Consider the following 23,994-nt stretch of genomic DNA (forward strand, 5'->3'; position numbering starts at 1 on the left):
AATTAAAATTTGACAAGCAAATTCTGTATTCACAGCAAAATTAAGAGAATGAAATAACATATTTTCCAAAGGAATTGCAACTCAATCTTGCAACATATCTGGCAAAACCAATCCTAATTATCAGTAGAAAACAAGATATTCAAGGAAAGACAAGGATTTTTGGCATTTCTTTAAAATAAGCAGACAGGGACACATTTTTTTTTACTTGCAAACAACAGAAAATCAAGAGAGGTAAACGTGATTATCAGAGAAAGAATAAGTAATGAAATAACTTACTCCATGTTTGGAGTGTATCATAAAGTGATAAAGCAAGATATAGAGACAAACAGATGTATAGGGTTAGAAAAGAACAAAGTTAAATCATTACAATACAAAGATGATAAGTTCATAAGTACAAGCAAAAGAAGTAAAGGTAGAATACCAGAACTCAATATACTAAACACATGACCCTTGTAGAGGGAAGCCAATAACAGAATCACATAGTTTAATTCTGAATGGTACATGACTAGAAGTATAAGAAATGAAGATCAGAGGGGAATTGGTGATGCTCCCTTACCAACTCCATATATGAAATGGAAAAAAAAAATAATTTTGACTATTATATTCTTTTGGAAAGAAGTAGAACTAATAGCTAATGGTAGAAAAAAATGTTTTTTTTTTTTGTATGAACAAAACCAATGCAACCAAAATTAGAAGGAAAGGAGAAAACTGGAGGAAATTTTTATGATTATTTCTGAAAATGACTTTATTTCTCAAACATATAGAGAACTAAGTCAAATTTATGAGAATATAAGTCAACCCCCAATTGCCAAATAGTCAAAGGATATGAATAAGCACTTTTCAGACAAAGAAATCAAAATAATATATTGTCATATTAAAATGCTCTAAAATATACATTAAAATAACACTGAGGTACCACCTCACATCCATCAGATTGACTAAAATACAGAAAAGTGAAAATGATAAATGTTGGTGGGAATGTAGGAAAACTGGGACAGTAATGTACTGTTGGTATAGTTGTGAACTAATCCAATCATTCTGGAAAGTAATTTGGAACTATGTCCAAAGGGGCTATAAAATGGTGCATATCTTTTGATCCAGCAATATCACTACTAGGTCTGCATCCCAAAGAGCTTTGGAAAAGGTGGGGGCAGGAACCACACCTAAGAAAACATTTATAGAAGCTGTTTTTTTTTTTTGCTGGCCAAGAATTGAAAATCAAGGGGATACCCATTAGTTGGGGAATGGCTGAATAATTTGGGATATATGGCTGTAATGGAATATTATTATTTTATGAGAAATGAAAAGTAGGATAATTTTAGAAAACCTTGGAAAGACTTACATGAAGTGATGCTGAGTGAAGTGAGGAGAACCAGAAGAACATTGTACATAGTAATAGAAATATCATAGGATGAAGAATAGTGAATGACTTAGCTAGTCTCAGCAATACAATGATCCAAGGCAATCCCAAAGGACGCATGATTAAAAATGGTATCCACTTCCAGGAAAAAAAAAAACAAAACTGATGTCTTCTGAATATGAACTGAAGCATACTTTTCCTTCCTTCCTTCTTTTCTTTCTCTCTTTCTCTCTCTCTCTCTTTCTTTCTTTCTTTTTTTCTTTCTTTCCTTCTTTCAATTTCTGAATCTCGAGCTTATCTTCATTCTAATGATAATTAATTAGCAGTTGGCATTGGTGATGAGAAGACTGTTGGGTCCATTCCCCAAAGGGGAATGATCCCCTCAATGAATGCTTTGAAGTGAAAGAAGTATTGGTGGTCTGTGGGTGGGTGGCATTGCTATTCCCAGGAGTGTTTGGCACATAATTTTCTATTCCACCAAAATTTAAAACTAAAGAGAAATAATAAATTATATACCAAAATACAAATTCCTGAAATTGGCAGAACACAAGATAGGGATACTAAATAAAATATTCTCCTCAAACTAGCGCTAAAGGAATTATGAAAGATTTTTTTTTAAAATGATGCTTTTGTTTAAATATGATAATTTGCTCAAGCTTTAAAAAATGTTTAAAACTATTCTAAACAAATGACACTCAATATTTGGAGAAAATATTCTACTAATTTCCTTTTGTGATTTATATATTTTATTAAAAATAAACAAAAATACAGAAAAACAAAGAATAACACAATAATTAAAATTAATTTCCATTAAAAATTTTTATACAAAATCATGGGGGGAAAGATTATAGCAGGTTTCTCCCACCCACCCAAAATCTTTCAAAAATAGGAGAGTTGGATTCATACCACAGATCATGATTCAAATTTTGGAAAACAGTCAACATAATTAGTTTTATCAAAATCCAAAACATTCTTAATCACATGACTATATTAATAAATGCCAAGGAAAGTCTTTACAAAAATAAAACACTAGATGATCCTTTTTTTTAAAACAAAATCTATAATGAATAGCCATAAGAATTACTGGAAGCGTCACCAATAAATTTGGAAAAACAAGCAATGTTTTTTTTTTTTTCTCATTATTTCTGATATAGTTCTAGAAATCATGGGAATTGAAATAAAACAATAAAAAAAATCCAAAGCAGAAAGATTGGCAAAAGGAGTATAATGTATCTCTTTTGCAGATGACCAGATGAGTTTTCTCGAAAATGCTAAGGTTTCAGAAAGGGATTCAGACATTTTGGAGCTCCATTAAATTAACAGGATAAGAAGGGAAGTGGATGACTAGCAAATATCATCCTTTTATGTATCTGTCCCCACTCCACCCCCTCTCCCTGTGTCTATCATCTAGCTCTTCTTTGTGTAAACACAAACAAAACGTGTTTCTTACAATGAGCTGATATCACTTCTATTTTCTTCCCTGACAACAGCCTGAGCTGAAATAATCTCTAAAGTTGTTTCCAGAATGGTTGTACCAATTGCTAGATCACAATATTTCTTTCATTTACTCAGTCAGTAACTGAATATACTTCACATCTTTCTCTTTTATTTCTGTTCTTCTCCTAGATCATATTAAAAAAAAATCCAAAGCCCCATTTCTCATTCCTGGCCTGCTGTTTGCTTATACACTGAGAAAGTCTATGGCATTTACGTAAAGTGACAAAGATACAAGATATTAATATTAGGCTGCTCAGTGAGCTGTGGAGCTGGCCATAGCCCATCAGACAACTAATTAATGAAAGAATGTGAGGAAGTGCAAAGCACTCCTTTGCAGGCTTTGCAAAGAGAGGAAGAAATTGACAGTGTTAAGGTTGTATTGAAAGACCTCTGATAGAGGTAGGAAATGAATTCAGCCATATTCTTTTGCCACTGGACTGTGAACATGAAAACTAAGAAGAATCTTTTATACAGTGTATTTCATGGTAAGCATGTGAAGAATCTCATTTTCTTCCTGGGGAGGGGGGAAGTAAAATTTAGATGTTGAAAGTCTGTTTAATATTTTTTTTCTTCCATGCAACTACAATCTTGCCAACTTAGCTGAAGTAGGAAATTGTCATATTGTAAGAAGAATAAAATTCTTTAGATTATTTTGTTCTGGTAGATAGCATTGATATATTTCCCAAAATTAGAATATCATCTCTGGTAAATTTCCCTAAACTAAATCACTAAGATCTTGCATATTCTCAGTTAAAAATTTGATTAGGGTCTTCTTGTTTTTTGAATGAAGAAGGAGCCTTTTCACAATTATTAAATGAGAGTTTGAAAAATTGGTTGAGACTTAAAAAAAGAAAGAACTGGATCACATTTTGAAGCCCCATTCTTTTTAGAATGTTATTATAAATAACTGAGAATGATTAACCCTCTAAACATTCTTAAGAGTAATTTGGCCAATGGGTTAAATGTTATTTCCCTAGTAAATGTTATCAACTGCTGGTTTTCATCAGAATCTAAAAGAAAGAAAGGAAGGAAGGAAGAAATCATCCTCAAACACTTTCAAGTCTTCAGTTTGATGGTCCTTATTATAATTTTATTCAACACTTGCTGCTATGGAGAACTGGAATTATGTAGGAGGATATTCTTTTTTTTTTTTTACTTTTAAGAAAAACAGCTGTCAGAGTTCTCAAAGGGTTTCTGAGTCTCACAAGTTTGTGGCTCAAGAACCTGCTTCTAATGTGTGTGTGTGTGTGTGTGTCTGTGTGTGCATGTGCGTGTGTGTTTATGTGTGTACATACACACATATGTACATATAACTTAATAAAGCTATATATGTTGGCAGCATTTGGGGCTGTAGACACCCACACATATGTATATGTAACTTAATATGTTGGATGTGGAGTGGATAGAGGTTCAAATCCAGTCTCACACATTTGACACTAGCTGTACCACACTAGGCAAATCACTTAACACCTTTTACCTCAGTTTCCCCATCTATAAAATGAGCCAGAGAAAGAATTGGCAAAGTACTCCAATATCTTTACCAAGAAAACCACAAATGGGGTAATGAAGAGTCGGACATGAATAAAAGGTGACTTAACAACAGAACCGCAAATATATGTGTGTGGAATATTGTGCCTATAGTTCACATAAATATATGTAAATACACATATGCACATAGATACAATAGCATAGTTGCACAATAAGGCCAAATTCTTCAAGAGACAAGGATAAGTCATAGATAATCCTTTTTTGAGCCAACAAATATGACCAGTGACCTTAGGTGGGGCAGACAAAATCTTAAAGTGGAAAAAAATAGAAGGAAAAGTCTCTCGTTTGCTACAATAGAATATTTTACTGGATCTCATGGCCAATTTGCTCAGATTTATGATGCACAGTAACCACATTGAGCAGAAAAAAAGGTTAAGCAGAAATGAGAACCAGCAAATGGCAAACTCTATCTGCTAGTTGCTCAGCAGCTTTTACCAGGTAAAACAGACAGCATCTTCTGTGGGCAGGCAGGCAGGCCTTCTGATCTTCTCTGCCTTATGAGGCACCTTCTTTTTCTAAGGCATCAGCTTCTCTCTGCTTTGAAAGGGGAAGGCCAAACTGATTCTCCTTTCAATACAATTTGGTAAACACCTGTCACAGAAGCAAATGAGTATTAACGTACTTTGTGATTCTGTTCTATGTTTAGCCTGTGAGTTAGGTGGAGCAAAGTATTATGATTGAGTATAAGCTACCACTAATGATGAAAATGTCTGAGAATATGAAATGCATGTACAATATGAAATTTGTTCTTTTCAAAGGTGACATCATGCCATTAGCATGTTGATAATCATAAATGTTTCCCCTCGGATAACACGCACTACAGGCTCTAGACAACAGGTGCCCAGATCCCAAACACCTGTGTCAGTATCTGGGAAAAAGACAGACTCTTATGGCAGAGTCCATTGTGAATGAGCAGTTAATATCTGGGACCCAGAAAGAGTGTCTAATGCACTGCTACAAAGACAGGCAGGGAAGAAGGAACCAAAAGAGATAAGCAGAAGATAAGCAATTACAGCTGAGGAATTTGGTGCTTTCAAACAAGGTCATTTTTTTCTCTCCCTCAATGTAATCATTCCTAGATAAGTCACTTCCAATTCCTAGCGACAGGGCCTAGAGTTCCTAGGAAATCAAGGCAAAGCTGAAGGCATGAACCAGAGAATAAGGAATTGTAGGAGATTCAAAAGGATTAGCCAGCCTTTGGAGAGTTTAACAGGACTGTTCAGTCGCAGGGTTACCTCCAGTGTGAACAGGGAAGTAATCTTTCCTCTTTCATATTTCACCAATGGGATGAAGTATATACAGTGGCAGGACTAAAAGGTTGTCTTGGTGAGAGTTTTATCATGTTATGTCCTGTTTCTTAAAACTCTGGTTCCAGAGGGGATGTGGCAAACACATAAGTTGTCTCCTAAGTCCACCCTGATTCAGAGAAGTTCACATCTGTATCCCTACATATTTGTACCCCAAGTTATCTGGGGGCCTAGAGAAGTCAGATACTGATGATGTCAGAGGATCCTTGATTCAATCTGTGTGGCCAGTAATGTCTGTGAGAAGGCATTCCATACAGAGAAGGGGGAACCAATGAAACAGCAATGCAGGGAGTCTGGGAAAATGTGTCCAAGTCTAGAGCTACCAAGATTAGAAAAATTGTGAAAATACTTCCTTATAATTCAAGCTTGCTTTAATTGCTGCTAACTGGGGTATCCTGAAATTTGAAAAGTGACAATTTATGTGAGTTTTAGGCACCCACTTACTCTGTTATTCATGGAAAAGTTAGTTTTGCAATTATGGTCCTTCATAATACTTCTGTTACCTGTGAGACAACTAGCATCTTCTCAAGGAAGCAAATGTACACTATTTGTAAAGATAAGAACATTTGAGTGAGGTTTATTTTGAATTGATATCATTGCAGAAATTATTTCAAGTGATAAATTAGGCAACCCCTAGACCCAGAAGGATAGTGTGTATAAAATCAAAATGCCATTGTAATGTGATATGCTTGGCTTTTATTCATTGAGACAATATGCATAGGGCATAGGGCATATTTGATGTGCCACATCTTGAACTTGGTCATAATAATTATATTTGTCCTTCATTTTCAAAGAGGACAAAAGACTTCACAGTGGATTTCTGGACTTGCATGTGAATTGTATTTAAGTGAGGCAGAAATGTGCAATGTCTTTGGCCTCTCTTCCAGAATCATTGAAGTTCAGGGGCAAGCCAAAAGTCAAGATAACTGCCAATAACCTGGGATGCAATGGATGACCTTGGCATCTTCTATATCTGATCAACCTCTAAGTCTTCCACAGCACCTGCTTTGACTGCCTTCATGGCTGTTGGAACAAGCTGTTCTCATCTTCCCATTCTACTGGGAGAAGTTTTCACATGCTTGGAGTAGACATCTTTGTAATTCATCAAGGGGTTTCAGGCTTGTCCATAATCCCTTAATCCCTTTGGCCTGTCTGCCAAAGTTGGATTTATGGGAGTGTGGCCACTGCACATACTACCACTTTGGAGTCACAGATGACAGCTGGGGGACAGGTAAACACCAAAAGTAGATAAGCAGCCCTGAAAAGGGTAAGGATGATAATGATGACGAAGATGATGATGATGATGGTGATGTTGATGATTGCTAACATTTAGGTAGTGCTTAACAAATACCTCTTCTGATCCTCACAACAACCTTGCAAAGCAGGTTGCAATATTTTCTCTACTTTACAGGAGGAAACTGAAGGAAAAATAGGTTGAGTCACTTGCCCAGGTCACATAGCTAGTAAGTATATGATCTTGATTTGAACTCAGGTCTTCCTGACTCCAGACCTAATGCTTTATCCACAGGTGCTGAAGTAATCCAGGAACTTGTTGAAGAGACACTTCTCTACCACTCAAAGGCCTTCCTCCACAAAGAGGAAATTTCAACATTTCCCCTTTTAATATTTTTTGAGGGGGGAAGGCAGGGCAATTGGGGTTAAGTGACTTGCCCAAGGTCACACAGCAAGTAAGTGTGTCAAGTGTCTGAGGTCAAATTTGAAGTCAGGTCCTCCTGATTCCAGGGCTGGTGCTATACTCACTGCGCCACTTAACCGCCAATGTTCCTTCTTTAAAAAAAAGATAAGAAAGTTGGCTTTATACCTAGAATGATGGTCATGATAATTAATCCTTCAGCCCATGTGGGTTATGTGGAATATCTGATGATTTACCGTGACCCAAGCATTTGTGCACCAAAGGCAAAAAAACCTTTTTTTTTCTTTTTCAGCATTAAAAGAATTACAATATGGCTGCATATTTTGGGGGGTGTTCTGAACTATTCTGGGACCTTGGGTATGATAAGCTCTTTGCAAATACAAGAACCGCATTATGATATTATCTGATTTTAATTCCAGCATGCAAACCATTTTGTCTTATGCTCTTCAGAATTATAACCCTGCAGGATTCTATCTGATAGGCAAAGGTGATAGACACCCACAAGTGGTTTGTAATTTAATACTATTTTTCCTAGCCTTTAAAAGAAGTCTTGTTGGGTGCAGGGAGGGACAAGAGACATGAAAGTGAGGGTTTCATTTGGCACAGGAGGGTAAAAGGCCACAGAAGAAGCACAAAGGAAAATGGAAGCTGTGAACACTGGTTCTCATTAGAGTTTCCCTGTCTGATTTCCCTACTTCGAGTGCCAGGCTAAGGCCTCAATGACTTTCAGAAAGGCTGATCAGAATTTTTGATTTCTAAGTTTAACTGTTGTTTGGAATGAGGAATATATGAGAGCTGTGTACAGCTTGAGCTTTGCTGCATTCAGTGGGCCAAGTGACACCCAGGCACAGGGACAGCATATTCCAAAAGGGAAGTCCATATAGCTCTGTGAAATGCAAGAATGCACAGTAAACTAAAGATATTCAAAAGAGAGCCATCTGCTCCAGAAACATCTGATCCTCTCAAATCAAAATTATGCCTCTTATGAAAGGGGAGGCCATTATTGTGAAAACAAAAGGCTTAGGTTCCCCGCCCCATTTCTATAGGCATTAGTAAGATGATGATACAATCCTTTGGATGACTTCCTGCTGAAATGGGAAACAGGACACTGCAGTGATCACCACAGACATAAAACTGGTTAGAAACCGTTTGTAGCTTTTTAAAAAAGGACAGATCCCTGGAGAAATGTACTTTCAAAAGCTTCAAAGATTGGTAAGGATTTTCAAATATGCTATAAATGGAGCTGGGTAGACGCAGATGTATCTCCAAAAGATGAGAGCGGCTGTCATGTCAGAGCTCCATAGGCTGCCCTGGCTCATGTCCTCTTAGTTAAGAAATTCTACTCAAGCAGCAAATGTAACCTTTCCTAGCTCATGCCTAAGAACAGGTTTCAGCAACGTGTAAAAGGGTCTTCTCTCTAGATCTTGGTGGATTCACTTTAAAGCAGCCTTTCTCCTTCGGGGCTGATAGCAGATGGGAATTCTTTCCAAGAGCTAGAGTGGCATTCCTCCACAAGCTACAGCACTGTCTCATGGGACCACCAAGGATTGACAGACAAACATAAGAGAGTAATTTGGGCATGTCACCTGGCAGGGAAACCAGGGGGAATCTGGACTGATCTATCAGGAAGATTGGCATGAGGAACGAACCTGCCCATTCGGAGCTTAGGCCTCCCAAGGAAGCTCTATCTCTTTTTGAAGAGGGTGGAAATAGTATGGGCAAAGAGAGCATCAGAATGGACATGAGCGCACTCTTCCCCTGTACTTTCAAAGGTATGAAGTGGAATGTTTCCCCTGGGGCTTTTTTGGCTTTTCTATGCTCTATCCTCTCTCTTGAATACGGAAGGGAGAGGGCAACACACTTAGCATGGCTTTCATGGAGGACTCAGTAGTTGTGGCTACAGAAGGCAATGGAAAGTCTCTGCAATAGGAGGAATATGATAAGTAGGAATTATATATATGTATATATATGTATATCTATATGTAATTTGATATACCTGTGTGTACACACACATATAGATATATAGATGTATATAGCATATCATAAGTAAGAATAGGAGCCAACCTCACAAATCCTGGAATACCAAGGATGGAGACAAATAATCTTATAATAGATGGATAAACAGGTAGATAGGGAGTCATCAATTGAGTACTCATATGAAGAACTCTGTGCTAAGTCTGGGGGTTATTACTCTATTACTACTACCACTACTACTACCCTTCCTGCTGCTGCTGCTGCTGTTGCTGCTGCTACTACTACTAGAGAATAATGATGTACCTAGTGTGTTGATAGCACCTACCATATGCCAGGCACTCAGCTAAACACTTTACAAATATTATTTTTTCTTCACAACAATCCTAGGATTAGTGTCCCCATTTTATAGTTAAGGAAACTGAGAGAAGTTGAGCTTGTTATTAGCCCAGGGTCACCACATAGCAAGTAAGAGTCCAAGACCAGATTTATGCCTGAGTGTTCTCGACTCCAGACCAAGCATTCTGTGCTACCCAGCTGCTTCAAACAGAAAATCCAGATGTTCACTACTCTCAAGTAGCTCACATTCTAATAGGGGAAGATAAGAAACAGAAGAGGTTTCACCTTCAATTCAGATGGAAAGTTTCCTGGTCCTTAAAGTAGGTTGTGTGGGAAAGTAGATGGCAATGACTTCTTTAAAGTCATATCTACTGAGAAACTCATAATAATTTCTATTGTTAAGATTTGACAGTGTCAGGACTTTAGTGGTGAGGACTTTCTATTCCAGTTCTTGCTGCTAAGGGAGCTCAAGCTGCAGCACCTACAGAGGTATTTGCCAGGGCACATCCTCTCAAGGGTTGATTCCTTGAGTGATGACTGGGTACTGGACTGGAAGCTGAGCAGGAGTCTGTAGGGGTGCTACAATTTCTGAATCTCAAGCTTAGGTGGTGACAAGAATGTTGGGTCCATTCCCCAAAGGGGCTGAAACCTTCAATGATTGCTTTGATGGGAGGGAATGATTGGTGGTCTGTGGGTGGGGTGGTGTTGCTATTCCTAGGAGTGTCAGGCACACAATCCTGTGCTGCCCCTAAGTAGCAAGAAGAGAGAAATATCAGAGGTCTAACTTTCAAGGGGCCCTAATCCAAGAGCTTTTGGTGACCTTCAGACATGGTTGCAGCTTTTTGGATTCTTTTACTCTCCAGCTCAATCTGTGTCCCTGCAAGGAAGACCAATCGCCAAGGACCAACAGTGCTCTTGCTATCTGACTCTCCATTCACCTTTTAACTTTCCTCCTGTGTGGCTTCATCCATGGCATATCCATATTGCCTCCCCTCTCCTTCCATTCCCAAAGGCAGAGAAAGTCCTTTCAAGAGATTCAGAGGATAAAGGTGAAGGATGCTGCCAGTTGATTGAGGCCACTGAACACCCATGCCTTAGGTGCTACTACTGCCTCGGATTTTAGCATGTTGAGTGATTGCCCAGGGGTTCTGCTGATCTGGTATGGGGATTTTCCTAGGGAGGGATAAGTCCACCCAAATCAGCCTACTCATAGTGCTGCTGTGAAGACTCTGGTCCCCTCAACATGACAAGATGGTTCTGTAAGTATCCCCTGCAGAGAATATGGCAAAAGGGAGAGCTCCTTGAACCACATGGCAGCTCCTTGAGGGCAGAGACACTTTCCTTTTTTTGTCTCATCTGTAGCATCTCACATAGTGCCTGACACATAGCAAGGGCATAGTAAATATATCTTGACTTACGGTTAGCCATGAAATATTAGTGTTGGCAGAAGCTGAAGGGAAATGGAGATGGTAAGTCCCTGAAGAGCAGGGATTGTAATTACCTCCATTACTTTTTACACTCCCTAGAACAATGGTCCATGCATATAGAAAAACGTTTCATGAATGTGGCTTTCTATTCTGATGATCTTTCTATATGCCAGTCTCTCTTTCTGCTTTTATTCATGACCTGATTGTCAAACTGAATTCTTCACAGAATTATGGAACCCAAGGGCTAGAATGCCTTCTAGGCCAACCTGAACAGAAATCACTTCAACAATATCTTCAAAAAGTATTCATTCATTCCCTGCTTGAAGGTTTTCAGTACGAGGAAAACCATGACCTCAAGTGACAAAGCATTCTACTTCTGGACAGCTCTAATTGGAAGAAATTTTCCCTACATCAAATACAAATATCTTTTTGGACCTTAAATTCCTGGATGAAAGATATTAAGTCAAGCCCTCTTCAACACTGGAACACATCAACAATTCTAAGAGAGATGTCCTTCCCCTCCTCTCCATAGGAGTTATTTCTTTATGGCTCCCACAGTCCAGTCTTTGTGCCAAACCCTAAAAATTTACCATATTCTATTTGTCACTGTGCTTTTGTATGTATAGGGGCTGATATCTTATCTGAATAAGATACTTGTGGTAAAGGAATTAGCTTGTTTCATATTCCAAGGTCTCCAATTCCTAGAGCTAACTATTAATAGTGTAATTAAATTCATGTGGGTTAAAACATATGGAATTTCAAATACATACAAATCATAATGCTTGGCACTGAGTAAGATTTTTGAATACCACTCTCATGTCCTTTTTCAGGATTCTTTTCTTGAGGTGACACATCCTCTTTCCTTCAAGAGACTTCCATTGGGCATCTTGTCCGGACTCTTCACCCTGCTGATCATGCTCTTCTGAACATTTTCCAGCTTGTCTTTTCTTTTAAAAATGTTCTGATTCTCCATCACATTAATTTCTGAATATATGCTTGTCCTATATAGTGAGACTTCCCTTCTAACAAATATTTTTAATTATAAATTAAAAAAACAATAAAAGCCAGTTCAAAGACAGGGCTTTGCAGTAAAGTGCTCTATTTGTTCCCAAAATCTACAATAAAGGGAGCAAGAAACACTTTCTCCACTTTTCTCCAAGTCACAATAACAACACAGTTTTCAATTGTATTTTCTTTTTCTGTCCATTCCCCTCAGTGCTGTTGTTATTGTTCACAGAGTTTTCCTGGTTCTGATTACTTTATGTGATATAAGTTCATAGGTCTTCATCTATTTCTCTGAATTTTTCTTAGCCTTCATTCTTTATATGACAAAAATATTCTGTGGGATTGATAATCTACAATCTGGTTAGCTTAGCCATTCCCCAGTAGATAGGCCTTTGCTTTATTTCCTGTTTTTATTACTATAAGACATGCTGGTGTGTACATTTTGATGTGTATGGTATATGCCTAATAGTGGAACCTCCGGGTCAAAGTGCAAGAACATTTAATTTTTTTAATCACACTTGACATTCTTTTCCAAAAAATTAGACCAATTAATCTTTCCCAACAATGTTTTAGGAGAAAGAGTAAAGGAATAATCATTTCTTAAGTGTTCACTGTATGCCAGGCACTTTAAAATAGCACCTCATGTGCTCCTCACAACCACTCTGGGGTGTAGGTGTTCTTCTCACAAGCATTTTACAATCCAAGACAGAGGCTAAATGACTGTCCTAGGATCATACAGTTGGTAAGTGTCCAAGGCTGGATTTGAACTCACATTCCTCTGACTCCAGGCCCAGAGTTCTTTCCACCGCACGACCAACTGAAACAACTTTGAGTTTTAGTGCGGTCGCGGGCTGATCAATGTTGGCTATTTCTCTCGATTGTTATTTTTTCAAATTTGCTGGACATGGGATAAAATTTCAGCCTTATTTTGACTTGTCACTATATTTTTATTGGTGATTACAGGCAATCTCCTCTTGGTATTGACATTTCACTTTTGGTCTCTTGAGATTTTGTTTTTATATTCTTTCACCAAGTATTCAATAAGGAACAGTGCCCAGTATGATAGATCTGAATTAAGGGGGACCCTATACATCATGGACACTAGAACCTAAAAGGGGTCACTGATGTAAAGAATGGAGTCAAATCAGTTCTTTCCTAGCTTAGGCAGAGGCATTGATTTTATTAGTGTAAACATTCTCAAGTTCATGAAATCAAAATGAAGTTTTATCTTTCATGATCACTTCTAACCTTTGATTAATAATAAAGTCCCTGTGAGACATAGCTATTGGAGACAACTATTTCCCTATATTTTATCCATTTTATGATGTTAAGTATAATTAAATAAAGAGCATATTTGTAGGCTATTGTGGTATCTAGTGTGTGATGCTGCAGTTTAATTTGGGGGAAGCATCAATCAATGAACAATTATTAAATACCTATCTGTCAAGCTTGCCAAGAATAGGGGTTACAAAGAAAGGCAAAAAGACAGTTCCTGCTCAAGAACTTCATGATCTAATGGGTAAGGACAACTCACAAAAAGAAGGGGAAAGACAAGGAAGAGGGGTAAGACAGCACCTGTCATGGGCCTGATGAATTCCTGTGCTCAGATGGAAAACAAGGTGTCTGCCTTGGGCTTTTCCTCAGATAAGGGATCTGGGAGGAGCTTTCTGATTCCCATTCTCCACTCTCTCCAATCAGAGGAAAGGGAGTTCCCAAAGGTCAAGGGGATTAAGGAGGTAGGAGTTTCACAGATGATGTGAAGTTGTAGGAAGATGTGTTTCTGGAGACAATTCATGAAGTCCAAGTGAGCAGCCAGGAAGGAAATGTTGAGCTTCCTTAAATAGAGGATCTGGAAGGAGCTTATTTTTTTCCCCTAGAAGTTCTTGTCAAATAAAGATTTCTTCTACAACAAGTTTATTGTCAATGATTTATTGAATGTGGGTTTTTGAATTAGATTGTTTCTGGTACTCCACTAGTTTACTTTCCTTTTTTTGCCAGTACCAAATCAGTTTATGATTGCATCTTTACAATATAATTTGAGTCTAGAAGGGATGTTCTCATTTCGTTCTTCCTTTTTCACAATGATTTCCTTTATTATTTGAGAATTTTCATTTCTCTAAAGTCCGAATTTCGTCTTGCTCTAAAATGTGCCATGATGGTCATTCGATTGGAACAGGAGCAGTAGCTATGTAAGACAATGTAAGTGTGATCACTCTGATGATCTACGCTCACCCACACTGCACAATGAACAGTCTCCCAATCCCATATCATCCTTTCCCATCTTTAGAATGTCTCCTAACTCTGTTTAGAATTAACAAGATCCTATATTTAGAACTGGAAGGTAGCACTAGACATTAGCAAGCATAATCTCTTCATTTTCTAGATGAATACACGGAGGCTAATAAAAATCAAAGAACTTGGCCACTGCCATTCGGAGTATAAGAAATAAAGTCTATTCCTAGGGCCCCAAGTTTCGACTGGAATAAACGTTTATTGACTGAATGACTGACCTCTGAATGGCCAGTAAGTCAACTCTGAGAGAGGACTGGTCATGGAGATAGAGGCTGTGGGTACAGTTCATCTTCAGCCACATTCTGCAGAGATGAACTTATACAAGTAGTTTCCACCTCTCCAGGCCTCTATAGAATGAGGGCTTTGGCCTAGATTGCCATACACCTACCACAAATAAAGACAGACTTATTTTTATCTTGGAATGATGGTGACCATGACTGGTCAGGGGCAGATGCATGGGTTGTGAGTTCTTTGGCACAACAACTGCCTGAGAAGTAATAGTTCTCTCATTGTTCTAGAGGTATGATCCAATAAACTTCATGCTGAGGCTAGAGAGCATAATTTGTGACCTAGTCCATTTTGGTGAAAGTATGAATTGAAGATCCCAATTTTGGGTGGGAATAGCTTGGTGCCAATCATCCTCACTTCCTGAGTATGGATAAATAGTGAGGTCTATATATATGGAGAAATAGACACCCCAAGGGAACACATTCTGACCATCAGAGAGGCTCTGTAGTATCTATGTATTTAGAAGCCAACTGTGGGGCCCAGAGGTTTTTGGCCTCAGCTTTTTGGTCTTTCAGTTCCTTGGGAATTCTGCCTTTTGTGGACTCATCACTTCCCTTACACAGGATGACCTGGTTGCTAGAGCAGTTCTGTCATACTTGCTTAAAGAGTGTTAAGAAGCAGAGATTTGTAAGATAACACCCAGTGCTGATATTCATTTTTTTTAAATCTTCTGGAGAAAGCAAAACTGGATTGTTTTCCTCACCCTAGTTGGGGGAAAGTTGAAAATCCCCAACCCCAAGGATTTAGAAAGAGGCTCTATAATCCCCATGACATGAATTGCAAATGTAATCAGGAGTATGAGAAAAGTTAAAAAGCTGGAGTATTGGGATGCCAGGCTTTAGCGACCAGAGGCTTCATTATTCAGAGTGGGGAGGGCAACGGGAAGCTTTTGGCACACTGAGCAGAACATGGATCCCATAGCTATCTAAAGTCTAGGCCATCCTAGGCAGGGAAATGACAGGACAAACTCAGACCAGTGATAGAATATTCTAAAAATTGCTTCTGATTATGGAATCCTTGGCAAGAGTTGTAGATCTTCCATCTCAGTGTAGTCTTAGAACTGCTTTGTGAGATGGACACTCGGAGAACTCTTAAAAACTCCTTTTAGGGGGCAGCTAGGTGGTGCAGTGAGTAGAGCACCGGCCCTGGAGTCAGGAGGACCTACAAATTCGGCCTCAGACACTGGACATCCTTACTAGTTGTGTGACCTTGGGCAAGTCACTTAACCCCAAATACCCTGCCTTCCCCCTCCAAAAAAAAATCAACAAGAAAAAAAAAAAAAACCTTTTTAGAAAATAGTAATATGAGATTCAGAATGAATGTGAATTGTCCTTGGTCATATAATAGCATCAAATTCTCCCTAGCAGAAGCAAGACTCAAATTCTGTTCTCTACTACCTCCAAATATATCATAGGGCACTGTTCATAGATATCCTCTCCGAGAAAAAGAAGCTGAAATCCACTGGCATCCTCATCTCTAACTTGGTCTGGCTCAGTGGCAGCAGTGATTTTATCCTGGCTCACCAAGTTTAATTGATGACTAGGGTGTGGAGAGAACAGAAGGTCTCCCTTAGTAAAAAGATGTTGTTTATTGTGCTCAGGAGAAACACCTTCATAATTCATTAGACACTTCTGGGAATGGAAGCCATTAACTTAGTCACAAAGGAAGACTCATGCAAGCAAATGAGATGCTTTTTTTTCCCTACATGGCTCCATCCTCCCTCCCCCAACCATGACATCAAGAGTGGCTAAGTACAGAAATATGTAACCTACCAAAGGGGAGCTGTCTCAGAGAAAATCAATGGGCCATGTTCAGGCACTACCATTTTCATCTTAATTGGGATTCCTTATTGGAAAAGGATGGGTGGCATTTCAAAAGCCAAGCCCAATTTTCTGCAGCCTGGGAGAATGATTTTGGTTGAAATTTAGGTTTAATGAGTCTTAGAGTTGATGCTGAAATTCTGTGCTAAAAAAATTCCCTTACAAGGCTGACTGAAGCTCCTTTGGGGCACAAATCCTTTCAGTTATAGAAATCACCAGAAAAAAAATACAGAAGTGAGGAAGGTATGGCTTCCAGAACTCTGGAAATTCCTTCCTTCCTTTCTTCTCTCCTTCCTTCCTTTACTATTTCCCTCCTTCCTTCTTTCCTTTCTTTCCTCCATTTTGTAGTTAAGAGTTAAGTGCTAAGGGTTCCTTATGTGAAATTCCAAAGAAAGAGATGTTTTAAGATGAGAATAAGGTAAAGGATGTGTAGAGGTCATTTCATTTTTCGTTTTAGCAGAATTCCAGAAAGGTGCATCTAGGTATATTTGGGTACATATTTATATACACACATATTGTTTGGGTCCACAAGGATACCATTGGAAACAATGACTGACTCAGTGGCAAAATGTTTTAGGTTTGAAAGTAGAACTGGTACATTATATGTTGTCTCCTTGGTTCATTCACTTTTTTCACAAAGCGCTAGGCAAATCACTCCTCTATTCTGGGGCTTTTACTCCAATAAATGAAGCTACCCTCTCTGCTATGATTGTGACAAACATTGAGAGCTTTGTGGTACTAGGTATATGATGAGAGGAATCAGATTCATACTGATAGATTTGATGTAAATTCAGAATGGTGAAAAATCAGTATTCAATAAAACACCTTCTTAGCAAGAGTGACTGAATTCATTGAAGTCTACTGGATAACATTACATAAAAGAAGAAAGAAAAAAACAGGAAAAGAAACAGTTAGTAATCAAAGAAAGTGATGCACATAAGACGGGACTTATTTCAAAGATGATGATGTGAATGGCTCTGTCCAGATCTAGCTCCCCTCTAGAAGATGCTAGCAAAACTTTCAAAGAATCATGAATGGAGTACTGATACAATAAATCCAAAAAGGAAACACCAATATGGTGTTCTTCCTATGGTTAGGACTGTGTAAGGAGTTTAGAAGCCTGTGAGAGCTCTAACAGGCTTAGAGTCCAAAGCCACTGCAAGCTCCCATAATCAGAGTCTATAGCCAACAGAATAACAGAAGCAGTTTGTCACAGCTGCAGGTAGGGACAATTCCATTAGGGAACTACACAGGGCCCTGGATCTGAAGATGAATTGTCCAGACAGACCATGCTAGGGCTAACAAGGATGTCCACAACCCATGTGTCCTCCAATCTCTGCTCTATTATTGGGACTTGTCAAGGTCATAGCAGCGGACAAAGCCAATTCCATGTTAACTAATACCTTTGAGAAGGAGGACACAGATAATAGGCAAGGGATAGAGCTCATATTGGATCAACAAGAGATGGAGATAGAAGCTAAGAAATAAAGCAAAGAGTGGAACCTGGTCTTACCTCCACATCCAGTTCTTTCAGTCCAGGGTGGTGAAAGAAGTACAAGGACCCATCTTTCCCAATCAGTTCTGGGGTAATGCTGTAGCACTATTAGTTTCGTCCAGAGCTCAATGAAAACAGGACTTTGCCACCCCATTCAAAACCATGGTTGATAGAAGAGTCTGGCAATGTCACAGATATCCAATCCAGTAACTCAAATAGAAGATATGACATGTGAAGAAGAAAATTCTCTGGAAAAGACAAAATGTTAAGGGTTACTATATTTAAAAGGCAAATCCAAAATACAAAGTCTCAGTAATAAGTAGGATCAGAGACTCAGGGAAAACAAAACAAAACAACAACAAAAGATTTACCAAACAACCATAACAAGGGTCAATGGAAGAAAAAAGTAAAGGGAAAATTAAATCCTAGTACATGAAGGAAAAAAAAAATCAGAAGGATAACAAACTTGAACTGAAACTAGGCAATATGACTCACTTATTACAATAGAGCAAATAGAACTCAGGGATTCAGTAAGACGAGAAGAATGATTACAAGGAAACCAAAAGAATAAAAAAAGAGCATGTGATTTAATTATTATTAAAAATGACCTAGAAAACAGGAATGAGCATTTAGAATCATCAGAATCTGATAATATATGCCAAAACCAAACCAAAACAACAACAAACATCAACAACAACCAATAAAACTGGAAGCCATTTATCAAGAAACCATGAAAAAGAAAATTTCCTTGACCTATTAGAACCAGAAAGGAAAGCGAAAATAAAATCTACTTCTTGAAGCATCTACTAAACAGAAATTACCCCAAAATAGCCAAGCCAAAATCCTGAGCTTCTGAGAAAAAGAAAAAAATATTTCAAGAAGCCAAAAGGTAGAAAAGGCAGTCAAATACGAAGGAATTGCAGTTTGAATCATACAAGTCTATATCACAACTATTCAAAACAGGAGAAAATATTTTAATGTGGTTATATCCAAAACAGATGAAAAAGGTTTACAATCAAGAAGAGTTGGTTATGAAAAAAAACTAAGTATCATCCTCCTGGGGGAAATGAAATCTTAACAGAAGAGACTATTTTCAAGCAATCCTAATAAAAGGACCAGAAACTATTAGATTGTTTAACATTAAAAGAAAGGAGAAGAGAAACTTGGAAAGGTAAAAGGTTTGAACATTTCAAAGGAGGTAAATGAATGCCAAATACTTATATTATAAAAGGGTAAAAAGAAACTTTATTATCCTCTCAGAATTCCGATTTCATAAGGGTCACAAAACCAGTAAAGAAAATCATATATGGTGTGTGTGTGTGTGTGTGTGTGTGTGTGTGTGTGTTTTCTGCTTTCTTCATTTTAAGAAATGAAAGGAAAAGGAAGACATTTTTAAGGAAAGGAAGATGAGAGAAGAACTTACCGTTTCTCATAATTGAGCTACATGCAGAGAAGAGTATTCAAACACTGGGACATCTAGGCTGCAGAGTGAACAGAGTGCTGGACTGGGGTTCCTTGCTATCTATGATGTGGCCATGGCTCCCTCATATTCAAAAAGTCTCACTTCATCTATGCATTCCCACTAGCTTTTACCCTAATTTTACTCCCTTTTTTCGCTAAAGTGGAGAAGGCCATTATGTAAAGTCAGCCACTGGTGAAGTCCTTTTGAGTGATTTCATGACTTTTAGACTTCAGGTATGTGGCACTGGCCTCCTCAAAATGACCTGACACATGTACTAAACCATTTCTCTGTGATAGTGCAATGAGGGAGGAGCTAAGGCAGTACTAATCCCATGTCTTCATATTTATGTGTAGCAATCAAAATACTTTTGTCTCATATGGAAATTGTTAACTTCTGTCTATAAAAGCTTCACTCAGTTTGAGCTGGCAATGGCCCACTCTAACTGTTGTGCTGCTTTTGTTGTTGGTGAGTATAATGGCAACTGTGCTGGCATACCCAGGATGGCTGCTAGTGCAGGTTCTTTTATCTGCTTAAGGAAAGATAGCTGTTTTAGGAGCCCACAATCTTTTTTTTTAATTAAACAAAATACAAACAGAGAATAATACAGAATAGAGAAATAAAGACCAGCATACAGGGCTCTACTGCCTGAATCAAAGCTTTACATCCACCACTGAATAGAGACAGCCTTTATCTCTGAGGCATTGAGGAGCTCTGAACGTACAGCCACTCAGAGTCTCAACCAAGGAATCACAACATATTTCTCATAAATGAGCCCCCAAAACAAAAGCTCACCTCTCAGAATATATACTCTTTCAATTGATAGGCTCAGAGCCTAAAGGTGTGTAAGCCTTCCTACAAGCAAACAAGCTTCCCTTAATGGGCTCCACGTGAGGCTTATTGATGGGCAAGGAAGATCTTATTCCCCATTGACATTAGTAATTTTCAGTTGTGTTCAAATTGTTGTGACTCCATTTGGGGTTTTCTTGACAAAGATGCTGCAGTGGTTTACTATTTCCTTCTCCAGCTCATTTTACAAATGAGGAAATTAAGGCAAGGTTTAAGTGACTTACCCCAGGTCACATAGCTAGTACATGTGTGAGGGCAGATTTGAAGTCGTGAAAAGGAGTCTTACTCCAAATCTAGTGCTCTGTCCACTGTGCCATCTTGCTACATGGGTGTCCTAAATAAAATCATTTTACCTTTCTTTCCCAAACCAAAATTCGTTTTAACACCATCTACAATAGGTGTTCTACTTTCTTCCTCTCATTCCCTTCCTAACCTTACAATCGGGCTTTTCTTCTCATCATTTAGCTGAAACGCTCCCTCCAAACTTTCAGATGATTCCCAAATTGCCAAATCTAATGGTTTTTCTCAATTCTTGCCCTTCTTGGTTTCTCTAGAACATTATTATATCTGTATCTATTCCTCTATCCCAAGAAAATGTAAATTATTTGGGGGGCAGGAACCAGTTTTTTCTTATTGTGCAGCCCCAGAACCTACCACACTGTCAACTGTCTGAGGAACTGAGTAACATTTTCCTGAACTGAAATGTGCATATCAGAAAAAGGTAATCCAGAGGAAGATGCCAAAGGGCCATGCATGACTGAGCTTCTTCCAGGCATTTCATTGAGGAAATGAAATGACTACCAATTGCCTGGACAATTTCAGTTAAGCAAAACACCCCATTTCCCAACTCTGTCTGACAACTAAGCTTCCGCTGCATTTCATAACACACTGAGGTCATAAGCACCTATCTGATAATTGTATACTATGTGACAAAGATAAGAAATAGCTCTTCTTCATTTTGAGTTTGGAGAAATCCCCATTTCTCATCTTCTTTTCCATATCTTCATGACCCTGATTTAACTGTGAAAATGCCCTGTAGTTTTCCCACTCATTTTGTAAGAATGGCTGACTCTCCTGCCTTTGGCTGTCAGCACAGGTGAGGTCAGAATGCCTAGCATCTTAGACTTTCTGGGTTGGCCTAGACACTGTCATTGTAGCTGAGGTCAACCCTGCCCAGAATTTTCATCATATTTTCTTTGGCAAACACTGGTTGAAGAAGTATCAGAATTATGGACATGTAGAATGTTAAAGTAAGATGAAACTATATAGGTTCATTCCAAAGCCTTTATTTCAGAGATGAACATTAATATGAATGCTAAGCTATTGAGTAGATATGGATTAATCGTACTCATTTAGAAATAGCAAGATTTTTTATTAATTTTTTTTATTTTTAGTTTACAACACACGGTTCTACATAATTTTGAGATCCAGATTTTCTCCCCTTCCTCCTCCCTCCCTCCCCAAGATGGCATGGAATCTCATATAACTACCATGTATAACTTCGCATTGAATTAATTTATACACTAGTCAAGTTGTGGAAAAGAATTATGACCAATGGGGTGATTCATGAGAAAGAAGAGACAGAACCAAAAAAAAACCCAAAAACAAAAACAAAAGAGAAGAAAAAAGGCGAGCATGAAGTGTGCCTCAATCTGCATTCAAACTTCACAGTTCTTTCTCTGGATGAAGATAGCATTCTCCATTGTGAGTCCCCTGCAGTTGTCCTTGCACCTTACGTTGCTGAGAAGAGCGAAGTATGTCAGGGTTGGTCCTCACAGAATCCATATATCTGTGGTTGTGTACAATGTTCTCCTGGCTCTGCTCCACTCACTCAGCATTATATCGTGTAGGTTTTTCCAGATTGTTATGAAGTCCGTATCATCCCCATTTCTTATGGCACAATAGTATTCCATTACTTTCATATACCACAGCTTGTTCAGCCATTCCCCAATTGATGGGCATCCCTTTGATTTCCATTTCTTGGCTATCACAAAAAGAGCTGCTATAAATATCCTTGTACATATGGGTCCTTTTCCCGCTTGTGTGATTTCTTTGGGATACAACCCTAGAAGTGGTATTGCTGGGTCAAAGGGTATGAACATATCTACAGCCCTTTGGTCATAGTTACAAATTGCTCTCCAAAATGGCTGGATCAGCTCACAACTCCACCAGCAATGTAGCAATGTTCCAGTTTTCCCACATCCTCTCTAGCATTTGTTATCCTCTTGTTTTGTTATTTTAGCCAATCTGACAGGAGAGATGTGGTATCTAAGAGTTGTTTTGATTTGCATTTCTCTAATCAGTAGTGATCCAGAGCATTTTTTCAGATGCCTATAGATAGCTTTAATTTCTTCCTCTGAAAACTGCCTGTTCATATCCTTTGACCATTTCTGAATTGGGGAATGGCTTGTATTCCTATATATTTGGCTCAGTTCCCTGTATAATTTAGAAATGAAGCCTTTATCAGATAAACTAGTTGCAAAGATTTTCTCCCAATTTTCTGCTTCCCTCCTAATTCTTGTTGCATTGGCTTTTTTTGTAAAAAAACCTTTCAATTTAACATAATCAAAATTATCTATTTTGCATTTTGTAATGCTCTCTATCTCTTGTTGTGTCATGAATTCTTTACTTTTCCATAAATCTGATAAGTAAACTATTCCTTGCTTTCCCAAATTACTTAGAGTATCAGATTTTACTCCTAGATTATGAACCCATTTTGACTTTATTTTGGTGTATGGTGTGAGATATTGGTCTATGCCCAGTTTCTGCCCTACCATTTTCCAATTTTCCCAACAGTTTTTGTGAAATAGTTAATTATTAGCCCAGAAGCTGGCCTCTTTAGGTTTATCAAAGAGTAGATTGCTAAACTTGTTGATTTCTCCTATTTGTGTGCCTATCCTATTCCACTGATCCACACCCCTATTTCTTAACCAGTACCAGGCAGTTTTGATGACTGCTGCTCTGTAATAGCAAGATTTTTAAGTAATAATCCCCCCAAAAATTGACAAGTAAAAGTTTTAGGCAGGGAGAGGTGAATAGGGAGAATCAAAATTTCAATATTTAATGGAAGGTCTTTCATAGACACATACACACAAATAACCTGTACACAGGATAAACAGGAAATAATTAACAGAGGGAAGGCATTGTAATAAAGAGGGGTTGGAAAAGGTTTCCAGGTAAGGTAAAAGTTTAGTTGAAAGTTAAAGGAAAAAAAAGACAGTAGGTGGAGATAAGGAGGGCAAGCATTCTAGGTATCAGGGAAAGATAGAGAAAATTCCCAGAGAGAGATAGAGTGTCTTGTTTTTGGAACAGCCAGGAAGCCAGTATCAGAGAATCGAAGAGTATATCATAAGGAATAAGGTGCAAGAAACCAGAATGTTGGAGACTAGAATATAAAGGGCTTTGAATGCCAAACAGAGTATTTTGTATTTCATCCTGAAGGCAATAGAAAGTCACTAGAGTGTATTGTGTGTGTGTGTGGGGGGGGTGAGACATGGTTGGATCTATACTTTAGAAAATCACTTGAGTGGCCAAATAGCGGACATTTTGGCATGGGAAGAGACTTAAAGAAGGCAGGCCAACCATCAGGGTATTGCAATAATCCAGTAGTTATACTATATACTGTTGTCTTCTACAATGATAGGGAAGGTAGAATGAGGAAAGAATTAAAGGGGAAAAATGAA

The sequence above is a fragment of the Trichosurus vulpecula genome, chromosome 5 (assembly GCF_011100635.1).
Source record: "Trichosurus vulpecula isolate mTriVul1 chromosome 5, mTriVul1.pri, whole genome shotgun sequence".
Lineage (NCBI taxonomy): Eukaryota > Metazoa > Chordata > Mammalia > Diprotodontia > Phalangeridae > Trichosurus > Trichosurus vulpecula.